The following is a 13,915-nucleotide window of genomic DNA, read 5'->3' as shown; positions in this document are numbered from 1 at the left end:
AATTTCCCATTTTCTCTTCTATTCGAGTTAGTGTTTCTGGTTTTATGTTCAAGTCTGGTTTTATGTTTAGGTTATATATAAGACCCACTTGGACTTGAGTTTTGTTCAGGGTAATAAATATGGATCTATTTGCATTTTTCTACATACAGACATTCCATTAGACCAGTACCATTTGTAGAAGATGCTTTCATTTTCCCACTATATGGTTTTGGCTTCTTTGTCAAAAATCAAGTAGACTTGGTGTGTGGGTTTATTTCTGGGTCTTTGATTCAATTCCATTGATCAACTTGTCTGTTTCTACACCAACACCATGCAGTTTTTGTTGCTATTGCTCTATAGTACAGTTGAAATCAGGGATGGTAATAGCTCTAGAAGTTCTTTTATTATACAGGATTATTTTAACTATTCCAGGTTTTGACATTGTACTGGCTGGTTTTGTGTCAACTTGACACAGCTGGAGTTAATAACAAAGAAAGGAGCCTCAGTTAAGAAAATGCCTCCATGAAATCCAGCTGTAAGGCATTTTCTCAACTAGTGATCAAGGGGGGAGGGTCCAGCCCATTGTGGGTGGTGCCATCCCTGGGCTGGTAGACTTGGGTTCTATAAGAAAGCAGGCTGAGCAAGCCAGGGGAAGCAAGCCAGTGACATCCCTCCATGGCCTCTGCATGAACTCCTGCTTTCTGACCTGCTTGAGTTCCAGTCCTGACTTCCTCTGGTGATGAACAGCAATATGGAAGTGTAAGCTGAATAAACCCTTTCCTCCCCAACTTGCTTCTTGGTGCAGTAATAGAAACCCTGACTAAGACAGACATGAAGTTGAGATTTGCTTTTTCAAGTCTGTAAAGAAGTATGATGTAATTTTGATGGGAATTGCATTGACTTTGTAAATAGCTTGTGGTAAGATGGCTATTTTTACTATCCATGAGCATGGGAGATCTTTCCATTTTCTGATATCTTCTTCAGTTTCTTTCTTTGGAGACTTGAAGTTCTTGTCATTCAGGTTTTTCACTTGCTTGGTTAGAGTTATATCAAGACATTTTATATTATTTGTAGTTATTGTTAAGGGTCCTGTTTCCCTAATTTCCTTCTCAGCCCATTGGTTTGTATAAAGGAGGGCTACTGATTTTTTTTTTTTTTTTTTTTTTTTTTTTTTTGTAAGTTAAAGGTGTATCCAGCTACTTTGTTGAAAGTGCTTATCAGCTTTGGGGTTTTCTGGTAGAATTTTTGGGATCACTTATGTATACCATCATATCATCTATGAATAGCAATACTTTGACTTATTCCTTTCCAATTTGTATCCCCTTGATCTTCCTTAGTTGTCTAATTGCTTTAGCTAGAACTTCAGTTACTATATTTAAGATACAGGGAGGAGTGAGCAACCTTGTCTTGTCCCTGATTTTAGTGGAATTGCTTTCAGTTTCTCTCCATTTACTTTGATGTTGACTAATAGCTTGCTATATACTGTCTTTATTATGTTTAGGTATGCACCTTGTATACCTGATCTCTCCAAGACTTTTAAAACAAAGAGGTGTTGGATTTTGTCAAAGGCTTTTCAGCATCTAATGAAATGATTATGTGATTTTTTTTTCTTTCAGTTTGTTTACATGGTGAATTATATTTATGGGTTTTCATACAGTGGGAAGAATTCTACTTAATCATGGTGGATGATCTTTTTGATATGTTCTTGGATTTGGTTTGAGAATATTTTATTGAGTACTTTGGCATCAATCTTCATAAGGGAAATTGGTCTGAAATTCTTTCCTTGTTGAGTCTTTGTGTGGCTTAGGTATCAGGGTGACTGTAGCCTCATAGAATGGAGTCTGGCACTGTTTCTTCTGTTTCTATTATTTGGAATAAGATTACTGGTATTAGCTCTTCTTTGAAAGTATGATAGAATTTTACAACAAACTATCTGACCCTGAGCTTTTTTTTTTGGGGGGGGGGGGTGTTGGTTGAGAGACTTTTTTAATTAATTTTTTAATTGAACAATTTTATTTTAAAAAACAAAGATAAATCTACAAATTTTAAGCATTTTTGCATAAAAGTATAAAAATACATTTTTTGTCAGTACTTGGTTTTATTGAAGGTTTGATGGTATGCATTAAAATCTTACTAGTTACAATGAGCATAAAGTACATGTAAAACAAGATGTAACCTGGAAATAGTCAAAGTTTTCTTGGTGTGTAAAGATTAAGCATAATGGTTTTTCCTTTCCTTTCCTTTTTTTTTTTTTTTTTTTTTTTTTTTTTTTTTTGGCCTTTGTTTTTTCTTGAACTTCATATATCTGTGAGTTGTTTCTGGAGTGTTCAGAGCTTTCTGGGATTAGTATCTAAATATCAGTGACTGCATATTATGTCTGTTCTTTTGTGACTGGGTTATCTCATTCAGGATGATATTCTCTAAATGCATCCATTTTCTTAAGAATTTCATAAAGTCATTGTTTCTGATAGCTGAGTAGTACTCCACTATGTAAATATACCACAATTTTTATATCCATTCATCTACTGAAGGACATCTGGGTTCTTTCCAGCTTCTGGCTATTATAAATAGGGCTGCTATGAACATTGTGGTACATGTGTCTTTGGTGTATATTGGAACTTCTCTGGGGTATATGCCCAGAAGTGGAAAAACTGGGTAGTACTATGTCCAATTTTCTGAGGAATCACCAGACTGATTTCCAGAGTGGTTATACCAGTTTACAACTCCACCAACAGTGGACAAGTATTCCTCTTTCTCTGCATCCTCGCCAGCATCTGCTGTCATCTGAACTTTTGATCTTAGCCATTCTGGTTGGTATGAGGTGGAATCTCAGGGTTGTTTTGATTTACATTTCCCTGATAGCTAATGATGTCGAGCACTTCCTTAGATGCTTCTCTGCCATTCGATATTCCTCGATTGAGAACTTTTTGTTTAGCTCTGTGCCCATTTTTTAATAGGGTTATTTGATTCTCTGGTCTCTAACTTCTTGAGTTCTTTGTATATCTTGGATATTAGACCTCTGTCAGATGTGGGGTTGGTAAAGATCTTCTCCTACTCTGTTGGCTGCTGTTTTGTGTTCGTAACAGTGTCCTTAGCCTTGCAGAAATTTTGCAATCTCATTAAGTCCCATTTGTCAATCTCTGACCTTAAAGCACGAGCCATTGGTGTTCTGTTCAGGAAATTTTCTCCTGTGCCTATGTGTTCTAAGGTTTTCCCTACTTTCTCTTCTAATAATTTCAGTGTACATGGTTTAATGTGGAGATCTTTGATCCACTTGCACTTGAGCTTTGTACAAGGAGATAAAAAAGGGTCTATTTTCATTCTTCTGCATGCTGAGTGCCAGTTGGACCAACACCATTTGTTGAATAGGCTGTCCTTTTTCCATTGAATATTTACAGTTCCTTTGTCAAAAATCAGGTGACCTGTGGGGCTCATTTCTGGATCTTCTATTCTACTCCATTGATCCTCATGCCTATCTCTGTACCAGTACCATTCAGTTTTAGCACAATTGCTTTGTAATATAGCTGAGGTCAGGAATAGTGATTCCTGCAGATGTTTTCTTGTTATTGAGGATGGATTTTGCTATTCTAGGTCTTTTATTATTCCAGATGAAATTGCACATTGCTCTTTCCAACTCAATGAAGAACTGGGTTGGAATTTTGATGGGGATTGCATTGAATCTGTAGATTGCTTTTGGTAGGATGGCCATTTTTACAATGTTGATCCTTCCAATCCATTAGAATGGGAGATCTTTCCATTTTCTGAGATGTTCCTTGATTTCCTTCTTTAGAGATTTGAAGTTCTTGTCATACAGGTCCTTCACTTGCTTAGTTAGAGTCACACCAAGGTATTTCATATTGTTTGTGACAATTGTGAAGGGTATCTTTTCCCTAATTTCTTTCTCCGAATGTTTGTCCTTTGAATATAGGAAGGCTACTGATTTGTTTGAGTTAATTTTATATCCTGCCACTTTGCTGAACATGTTTATCAGCTGTAGTATTTCTCTGATGGAATTTTTAGGGTCACTTACATACATTATCATGTCATCTGCAAACAGTGACATTTTATTTCTTCCTTTCCAATTTGTATCCCTTTGATTTCCTTTGGTTGAGAGAATTTTGATGATTGCTTCTATTTCCTTAGGGGTTGTAGGACTATTTAGGTAGTTTACCTGATCTTGATTAAACTTTGGCAAATAGCATCTATCAAGAAAATTCTTTATTTCTTTTAGATTTTTCAATTTTGTGGAGTATGGCTTTTGAAGTAAGACCTAAGAATTCTTTGAATTTCTTCAATGTCTGTAGTTATGTTTCCATTTTCATTTCTGATTTTGTAATTTGTATATTGTCTTTCTGCCTATTTGTTAGTTTGGCTAAGAGTTTAACTATCCTGTTTTTTTTTTGTTTTTGTTTTTGTTTTTTTGTCTTGTTTTGTTTGTTGTTGTTATTGTTTTCCAAAGAACCAGCTCCTGGTTTTGTTGATTCTTTGATTTATTCTCTTTGTTTCTAATTGATTGATTTCAGCCCAGGGCTTGATTATTTACTGCTGTTTACTTCTTTTGGATGTGTTTGCTTTTTTTTGTTCTAGAGCTTTCAGGTTTTCTGCTAAGTTGCTAGTATAAGATCTCTCCAATTACTTTATGAAGGCACTTAGTGCTATGAACTTTCTTCTTAGTACTGCTTTCATTGTGTCCCACAAGTTTGGGTATGTTGTGCCTTCATTTTCATTGAATTCTGGAAAGTCTTTCATTTCTTTCTTTGGCCCAGTGGTCACTGAGTAGAGATTGTTCAGTTTCCACGAATATGTGGGTGTTTTGTTATTTTTGTTGTTATTGAAATCTAGCACTAGTTTATGATGATCTGACAGCAGCATGCATGGGGTTATTTCAATCTTCTTGTATCTGTTGAGGCTTGGGTGATTATATGGTCAATTTTGGAGAAGGTACCATGAAGTGCTGAGACGAAAGTATAATCTTTTGTGTTTGGGTGAAATGTTCTATAGAAATTTGTTAGGTCTATTTGACTCATAACATCTGTTAGTTTCATTATTTCTGTTTAGTTTTCATCTTGATGGTCTATCCATTGGTAAGTGTTTAAGTCTTCCATTATTGTGTGGGGTTTGATGTGTGATTTAAGTTTTAGTAGTGCTTCTTTTATAAATGTAGATGCCCTTGTTTTGGGGGCATATATTCAGAATTGAGATGTCATCTTGGTAAATTTTTCCTTTGATGAGTATGAAGTGTCCTTCTCCATCACTTTTGATTATTTTGGTTGAAAGTCTACTTTCTTAGACATTAGTATGGCTACTACAGCTTGTTTCTTGGGTCTGTTTGTTTGGAAACCCTTTTTCTAGCCCTTTACTCTGAAGTGACATCCATCTTTGTTCCTGGGGTGTGCTTCTTGTATGTAGCAGTATGATGCATCCTATTTATACATCCATTCTGTTAGCCTGTGTCATTTTATTGAGAAATTGAGTCCATTAATGTTGAGATGTTAATGACCAATAACTGTTAATTCCTGTTATTTTGTTGTTGGTGGTGGTGTTGTGTGTTCTCCTCTTTTGTGTGAAATTATTTTTTGGTTGTAGTTAGCCTCACTGAGTTGGAGCTTTCCTTCCAGTATCCTCTGTAGGGCTGGGTTAGGGCAAAAGATATTGTTTGACTTTGGTTTTGTCATGGGATATTTTTTTTCCCTCTATGGTGATTGAAAGTTTTGCTAGATATAGTAGTCTGATCTGTGGTCTCTTAGGGTCTGCAAAACATCTGTCCTGGCCCTTCTGGCCTTTAGAGTCTCTATTGAGAAGTCAGATGTACTTCTGATAGGTCAACCTTTATATGTTAATTGACTTTTTCCCTTGCAGCTTTTAATATTCTTCTTTGTTATGTACATTTAGTGTTTTGATTATTATGTGTCAGGAGGATTTTCTTTTCTTGTCCAAAAATATATTTGTTGCTTTGTAAGCTTCTTGTACCTTTATAGGCATCTCTTTAAGTTATAAAAATTTTCTTCTATGATTTTGCTGAAAATATTTTTGGGCCTTTGAGCTGGGAATCTTCTCCTTCAATTTCTTTTATTCTTATGCTGGTCTTCTCATAGTATCCCAAATTTCCTGTTTTGTGTTTTGAAGTTTTTAGATTTAGCATTGTCTTTGACTAGTATATCAATTTCTTCTACACCTAGGATTCTCTCTTCCATCTCATATATTCTATTGGTGATGCTTGCATCTGTAATTTCTGTTCTCTTTCCTATTCTTTATAGCTTCTATTTCCATTTTCAATTATTGGACAGTTTTATTCATTTTCTTCACCTGTCTGATTATTTTCCTGTATTTATTTAATGGATATATTAACTTTCTCTTTAAAAGTCCCTATCATCTTTGTAAGATTGTATTCAAAGTCATCATCTTCTTTCTTCTTCCCATGGATTAATGACACCCACCATAAGTTTACGTATGATCAGTGCAATCGCCCTACATACATGTCACAGGTCAACCTAATCTGGTAATCCTCAACTGAGACTCTTCTAAGGTGACTCTAGATAGTGGCAAGTTGTAATTTGAAACCAACCATTATACATGTTAAATACCACTAATGACTATAATAGAACCCCCAAAATACTGGTAGATAGCACATCATGCTCATTATAAGGCTATTATCTACAAAAGGAGGGGTAGAAGAAGGAACAAAAGGAAAATGAAAACAATAACATGGGCATTTGGGTGCAAGCCTCTGATTCCAGCCTCTTGGGAGGATGAAGTAGGAAAATTTTAAGTTCAATGGCAGCTTGGAATAGAATGAGTTCAAGACCCACCTGTTGAAGTTAGTGAGAACCTGTTTAAAATAAAGAGGCCTGAAGAGGATGTAGCTCAGTTGTGGGGCGCTTGCACAAGACCCTATATTTAATCTTCAATACCACAAAAAAAGAAATTAAAAAAAAATATTAAGGATATCAAGAAACTGGAACCCCTGTGGCTGCGTTTAGAAAAGCAAAATGGTATATATGAAAAATACTGTGAAAGTTCCTCAATGTTTAAAATAGAATTATATGATAAACCCACCAACTTTACTTCTTAAGGTATATCCAAAATAATTTAAATCAAAAGCACAAGTTGATATTTGTATAACCATTTCAATTATGGAATTAGTCAAAACCCAGCTGTCCACTGACAGGTAAATGATTAAACTAAATATAGTACTATACATAGAATGGAATATTAGTCTCAAAAAGAAAAAAAATCCAGACACATGTCACAATATGATATCCATAATAAGCCAACCTCAAAAGACATCTGCCCCAGCTTTGGGCCATTCTCATGTTGAAGTGGGCTGAAGATCCACTGGTCAGAGCTCATGCTACTTTTGGGTAAGAAAGTCCAGTTATCTTTCCTATATACAATAGCCTTCAGACCCACATCATGCTCCATTTCTACTGCTTGACTTGTGTGTCCTGTTTTCCCTGATACCAAATATGATATGTTTAATGGTATTGAATATTAGGAAATTAAATAACTGAACACCCTTTCTTTAGCATTAAGTACTATTCCGTGAAAGCCTGTTGCACATCTGCAGTTGAGAGAAAAAATCCCAGGTATAAGCAGCATGAAGATAATCATGGATGCAGTGAGGCAAACTGTGATAGGAACCAATGTGTGGGAAGCCATGTGAGTGAATGGCACTTATAGAACAGTGGTGTGGAAGGCCCCTGATGAACAGGGTAGGACCAAATCATGAAAGTCCTTCAAAGACAACAGGTGGGTTCTATCGTCTCATGGCTATTTTTATCCTCCTAATTTTAAAAACGTTGTAATTACTTTTTATTCACAAGAGTTGGGAATAAATATGGCTCAGTATTAGAGAGACCTTGCCTATCTTGACAGGGCCCTAAAATGTTAGAAAAAAACAAAAACAAAAAACCTTTAGGTCTCAAGTAAAAAAAAAAAGTATTCACCCATTCAAATCATTAATGCTTAGACAATGCAGTCAACTGCCAAGGGTTTAAAAGATATGACTTTTGTCAATTTAATGCTTTTGAACATTTAAATGTTACTTTATCTGCATTATTTCCTAGGGAGGATAAATTCTGGGTGCAATTATACTAAATGTAATCTGGATTATCACTGACATAGATATTAGACTTGCTGACTATTTTGAGCCTTGAAAACACCTATATCCCCCAACACCCACCAAGAAATAGAGTGATGTATGGCTCAGCAGTTGGGAATACCTGCTTCTCTTGGAATAGGTCAAAGTTTGATTCCCAGTACCCATGCTGAACAGCTTGCAATCATTTGTAACTCTATCTTTAGTGAACCCTGTGTGTATACACACACACACACACACACACACACACACACACTAAAGACAAAAGAGGAAATGAGTTGGAGTAATTATGCTAATCTAATATGTTCCATTTTCATGGCAAAAATCAATAAAGAACCAAATTTCTACTGAAAAGATATAAAGCATATGCTTGATGTAGTTCTTATACTTTGTGATCTTTTATTGTAAAAAAAATATATATTATTTACATCTTATATGCCCATGCAAACTAACCCCTAACATGAAAAGAAAAATTTATAAAGGTAGCCTAATAAAACTGTGAGTCAATGTAGAGTCAGAGAAATATATACAGGAAGTAATACAATGCCAAGATCTATTGGGGTTTTTTGTTTGTTTGTTTGTTTTGTTTTGTTTTTTGAGGATTTCAGAGAGAATAGACACAGAAATGAGTAGAATTCAAGTCAGCAAAACTTGAGTTTCAGGCAAGGGAAACTTTAACTTTATGGATTTCTCTTTCCAATATGTTTCAGCTTAGCATAACAGACAGCCTTCCTTCATGGGTGGTAATTCCTGGGTTCTCTAGACCAGATCAAGTCTACCTTTCCAGAGTCCTCCTACGAACTGCCAACATCTGGCATTCGGAGGAAATAGAACTCCATTGGTAGAATACTTGCCAAACACCTTTGCTAAGTAGTCTAATTGTGCTTTTCTCAGTACCAGAAGGTCCCCAAATTCTGCAAGAGTCTACCACCCCTCCCTTCCACAACAGGGCCTAGCACATGGGAGATCCCTTGTAAATAATAAGCAGATAGGTGAAGAGACCTGTTTGGAAAGTTCTAATACTTTCTGTTGAGAGTAATTCAGGAAAAAACTACAAAACTGTCAGTCCATAAAAGCAGATACTGACTCTTTAAGGGATCTGGCAAAACAACCAATAAGTATTAAAATGAACTGGCCAAGAGTTCTTTTAATTAGAGATGTAGGGACTAATAAGTTAAAAATGTATGAAGCCCCTGGCCTGTAATCCTAGAATTTGGGAGATTGAGGCAGAAGGAGAATAAGTTCACCTACTGAAATACTTAATGAGACTTAGTCCCAAGGGGGGGGGGTCAACAACATCAACAATAACAAGGAGGAAGGGAAGGAGTAAGAGGAGGAAGAAGAGAGATAAACAAGGGTGAGGGAGTAAGGGAGAAAGTATATGCTATTTCCAACTTAGTTTCCATGATGGGTGTGGTGTGACATCAGAGAAGCAGAAATGTTTGTAGAGGCAGTGCATCTCAAGCCTGCCCACAATATAGAATCCAACACAGGTGCTTTTAAAAACCTAGGTTCAGGCTGGAGAGATGGCTCGGTGGTTTTCTGGTGTGCCTGAAAACAGCTACAGTGTACTTATATATAATAAATAAAAATAAATTTAAAAAATACCCAAAGTTCACTGTCTCCATTCCCAGAGCAGTTAAACCAGATTCTTTGTATGTGATATTAATATGTACCTACTAGGAAGCCACCTGTCATAAGAACACTGTAAGAGCTCAACCAAGCACACAAGCAAACAGCTGCTCCCTTTGCTTTAATCCAGGCTCTAGAGCTACTGGCAGATGGTGCTTAAACAGTCTTCTTCTCCAGCTACTTTTCAGGATGATTAACACATCTATAGAATTTTTTGGAAATGTGCATGTTGTCCTCCAATATGAAACAAATGAACTGGGCTCTCAACAAGTAGCTACAGTGAATGAAATTTTAGATGTTTAATTTTATATAAGTTTAATAACCATAAATACCTTATGATGCTCACAATGGAGAACAGTTCAATAATTAGCAAAAGCTAAATATACTGGTTACATAGTTGCAGAAGCAACCTCCCTACTTCTTATTTGGAGAACAATTCTCAAATGTCTTCTTGTCTAGATCAATAACAACTGGGGCAGCAGATACAGCTGGAATTTTTTATTGGGAATTATGGGATATGATCTTTGAAAAGGCATAGCTGAGGTATTAACCAACAAATAAGGAACATTGATCACTAGAATTCAGGGTATTGAGAGCTTCATAGATAGCTTAGGAGTGTGTTTTGTCACTAACAACAGTGACTTTAAAATCAAAGATATTTTGACAATAAAATGTAATTAGGTAATTAATATAAAATTTGTTTTGATTACCAAAGCTGTAGAAAATTTAAAGTTGTCATAAGTGTGTGTGTTAAGGTTGATAGTGATAATTGACGGTTTATTTTCAGAACTCATCACTCTTCAGAACAGCTTGAACCCTAAGATCACTCTGTTGATGATTTTCCAGCTTGCTTTGACTAGATAAGATGCTTCCAGTACCTTCTGGCATGGTGTAAAGGCAATTAAACGACATTTGTGCTGTATATATTTGAAATGAGTGGTTCTTTAAGTGTCAATTTGATTTGCAAGGCTAATCCATGATCCTATAGGATAAAAAAAAAAAAAATTACACTTTCAAAAAGGGACACTTAGAAAATAAAAAAAAAAATATGTTGTTTTAGTGTTTTTAATGTTAAAATCATAAATTCAGGCTGAAGAGATTATTTCTTTCAGTAAAGCATTTGCCTTGTAAGCATGATGATCTCAACTTTGATCCCTAGAACCCAAGGGAAATAAAATGGCAGGCATGGTAATAAATGATTGTAAGGCTTGAACTAGAAAGGTGTATAAAAGCCGCTAAAGGTCACTGGCCAGTCACTCTGGTAAGTTCTAGGCCAATAAGAAACAACTTTGTGGCATTGGTTCTCACTTTCCACCCCAGGTTGATCTCAGGTCTCCTTATGCACACATACATTTAAGCATATGCATGTGCTCATGTGAACATTAGATATACACACATACCTATAGATAATTTTTTAAAAAGAAAACACAGAAGGCTGGTGAAATAAAGGTACTTGCTGCACAAGCCTGGAGACCTTATCTTCAGAACCCATATAAAAGTAGAAGAGAAAACCAACTCCACAAAGTTGTTCCTTGACCTCCACATGCCTGTCATGGCAATGTGAACAATACATATCAAGTACACACATACACACACATGTAATACAAATACAATTTTTAAAAACATATTTAAGAGACAATCATTGTTTTTTTTTTTTTGTTTTTATTTCTAAAACCGTACTTCCTTTTTTCTCTTTTATTAATTTACTTATTCACTTTATATCCACTCACCTCCCAGGACCCCCTCACGCAGATTTTCCCCCCTCATTTCCCCTTTTCCTTCTCCTTTGCTAAGGGAGAGTCTCCCTCTGGGTGTTAGTGCCCTACACTACCCACCCCCTGCACATAAAAGAGACCACAACTAACAACTCTTAACACCAGAAGTTCAGCAAATAAAGCACACTAGCTGTGTCATCAAGTGTTGTTCATCGACTCATTCTTTTTCTATGACAATTTCACAAATGAATGTCAAGTTGAACTTGTGCTACTAAAAGAGATGATTATTTGACTGACACTGGTTCAGAAAAACATTAATAAGAGTAATCAGAATCTGGAGAGAGAACTCAGCAGTTAGGAGCACTTGCTGCTCTTCCAGAGGACCTGGGTCCAATTCTCAGTATAACAGGTCAAAATCATCTCTATCTTTGGTCCCAGATGATCAATTCCTTTTCTGACCTCTGAGAGTAACAGGCACATACATAGTAAACAGACATGTATGCAAGCAAAACACTCAACACACAAAATTAAATAGAATAATTTAGAAAAATATCAGTAGTCAAAGATACCTTGTGAATGTCTACATTGCAGAGTGTCTTTTTGTTGCCTGGTTTATCTCAACTCTGGGTGGCCATTATCATTATCTAATCCTATGCCTCTTGTCTTGCATTCTTTCTTTTTTTTGAGACAGCATCTTACTGTGTAACCTAGGCTGGCTATGGACCCTGCTGCCTCAACTCCCCAAGTTCTAAAATCACAGGATGTACCCCCGACACCAGGCATAAGGTGTATCTTGGGGAGGTTTGCAAAAAGATTGCAATTTTAGTGGAAAAAAAAACTATTTTTAAATCTCTACATTTAGGCTTAATTCTTTTACACATTACTATAGGAGTTTAGTATATAATATACAATAATCAAAGCTTCTATAGCCTGATTCAAAATGGTTGGTTTGTCATGCATTTGGTCCCTCTCAGTGGAACACAGATGAGTTACAAAGCAAAATATACATGTATTGCTTCAGTATCTTAACTCCTCTTTATCCACCTTCCTGTGATCCTGGGTGTTTCAGAGCACCTCGGAGTCAGGCTCCCTGCTAGCCATGTCTTTAGTGACACTGGGTTTCCAAGGTATGACTAAGAACACATTATATACAAGGTACAATTCTGTGTTCTGTGTATCACTTCTTTCATACCATGAAACTTGACAGATGGTTCTCCAGCATCTGCTTTAGCAGCTAATCAGAGACCTCACTTTCTTGGTAAGAACTCACTCACTGCCAGAAATAGATGTTAAGACTGAGTCAAGATCTATATAATCTTATTAGTTAGACTTACTGATGAAGCTACAATCAAGTGGGGGAGATTCTATATTCAATAATGAATGTAAGGCTTTGGCTCAAAGCCTGGCACCAAAAACATTATCAATATCGTATCAGATTTGTTGACTGTAGTCTCTAAAGCCATGAGAGTTAGGTCAGTGTATCTGATATATTTGAAGAATGCATTACTGTTACTCAGTGAGGTCATTAAGGAACATTCTACTTAAGACTCAGGAAAGAAAACTCAGGAAACCCTGACATCACTCTTTGCTTTATTGAAAATAAGAACTATGACTATACTGATCAAAAACTCAAATGACTCCATAAATTAAAATATTCAAAGCAAAAGTCTATACAAATAGTGAAGTCTTTCTTTGAGGGAAAACCAGTTAACAAGGGTGAAAACACTTTATATGGAGAGTATGCTTTGGTGAACAAATCAGTCAAGGGTTGAGGTAACAAGAGAGGAGTAGCACTGTTAGAGAAGATGATAAAAGTCACATGGGAATATTTTGTGCCAGGACACTAGCTTATCTACAAGTTTTTAAGAGTTTTAGTTTTAAAAAATATATGTTGGCCTTCCCACTTAGCTACTGTGCTGCTAAGCAAAGATAATTATTTTCAGTGTGGGAAACACATTATAGGGGAAGACCAAAGCAACCAAGTTTAAATGCCATGATTAAACTTTCTAACTATAACTGCAAAGAACAATCAAGGCAACTAAGAGTACACTGTGAAGACCTAAGGTCTACATAAATAGTCAGATAAGCAAGGCTATGAAAGAAGCAGCTTAAAATAAAAGCAAACATTTTTTCTTCCCTGACAAGAGACAGCTATAATAGAGAAGCTTACATTATACACAGGGCAGACAACTACAAGAAGGAACCTGAATAGGGAAAGAAGCTGAGCTCTAGACTCTGAAATTATTTGCTTTTAGAGATTTTATCACCAATATAGAGAACCCCTATTGGAAACAGGCCTGGATGAAGGAATAAAATGTCAAAGAGCATAGGGTCATACTATCAGACACTTGTTCAAAATTTTGGAAGATACCAACTTAACAAGAACAGTGTTTTGTTTCCCCCCCCCCCCTCTTACAAGTTTATTTTTTAAAAGGAGGGATACATGTACCGATTTTTAAAGGCATTTTGGCATAACACTATATGAATATAT

This window comes from Micromys minutus (assembly GCF_963924665.1).
Source record: "Micromys minutus genome assembly, chromosome: 24".
NCBI classification, from domain to species: Eukaryota; Metazoa; Chordata; class Mammalia; order Rodentia; family Muridae; genus Micromys; species Micromys minutus.
This window is presented reverse-complemented; position numbering follows the sequence as displayed.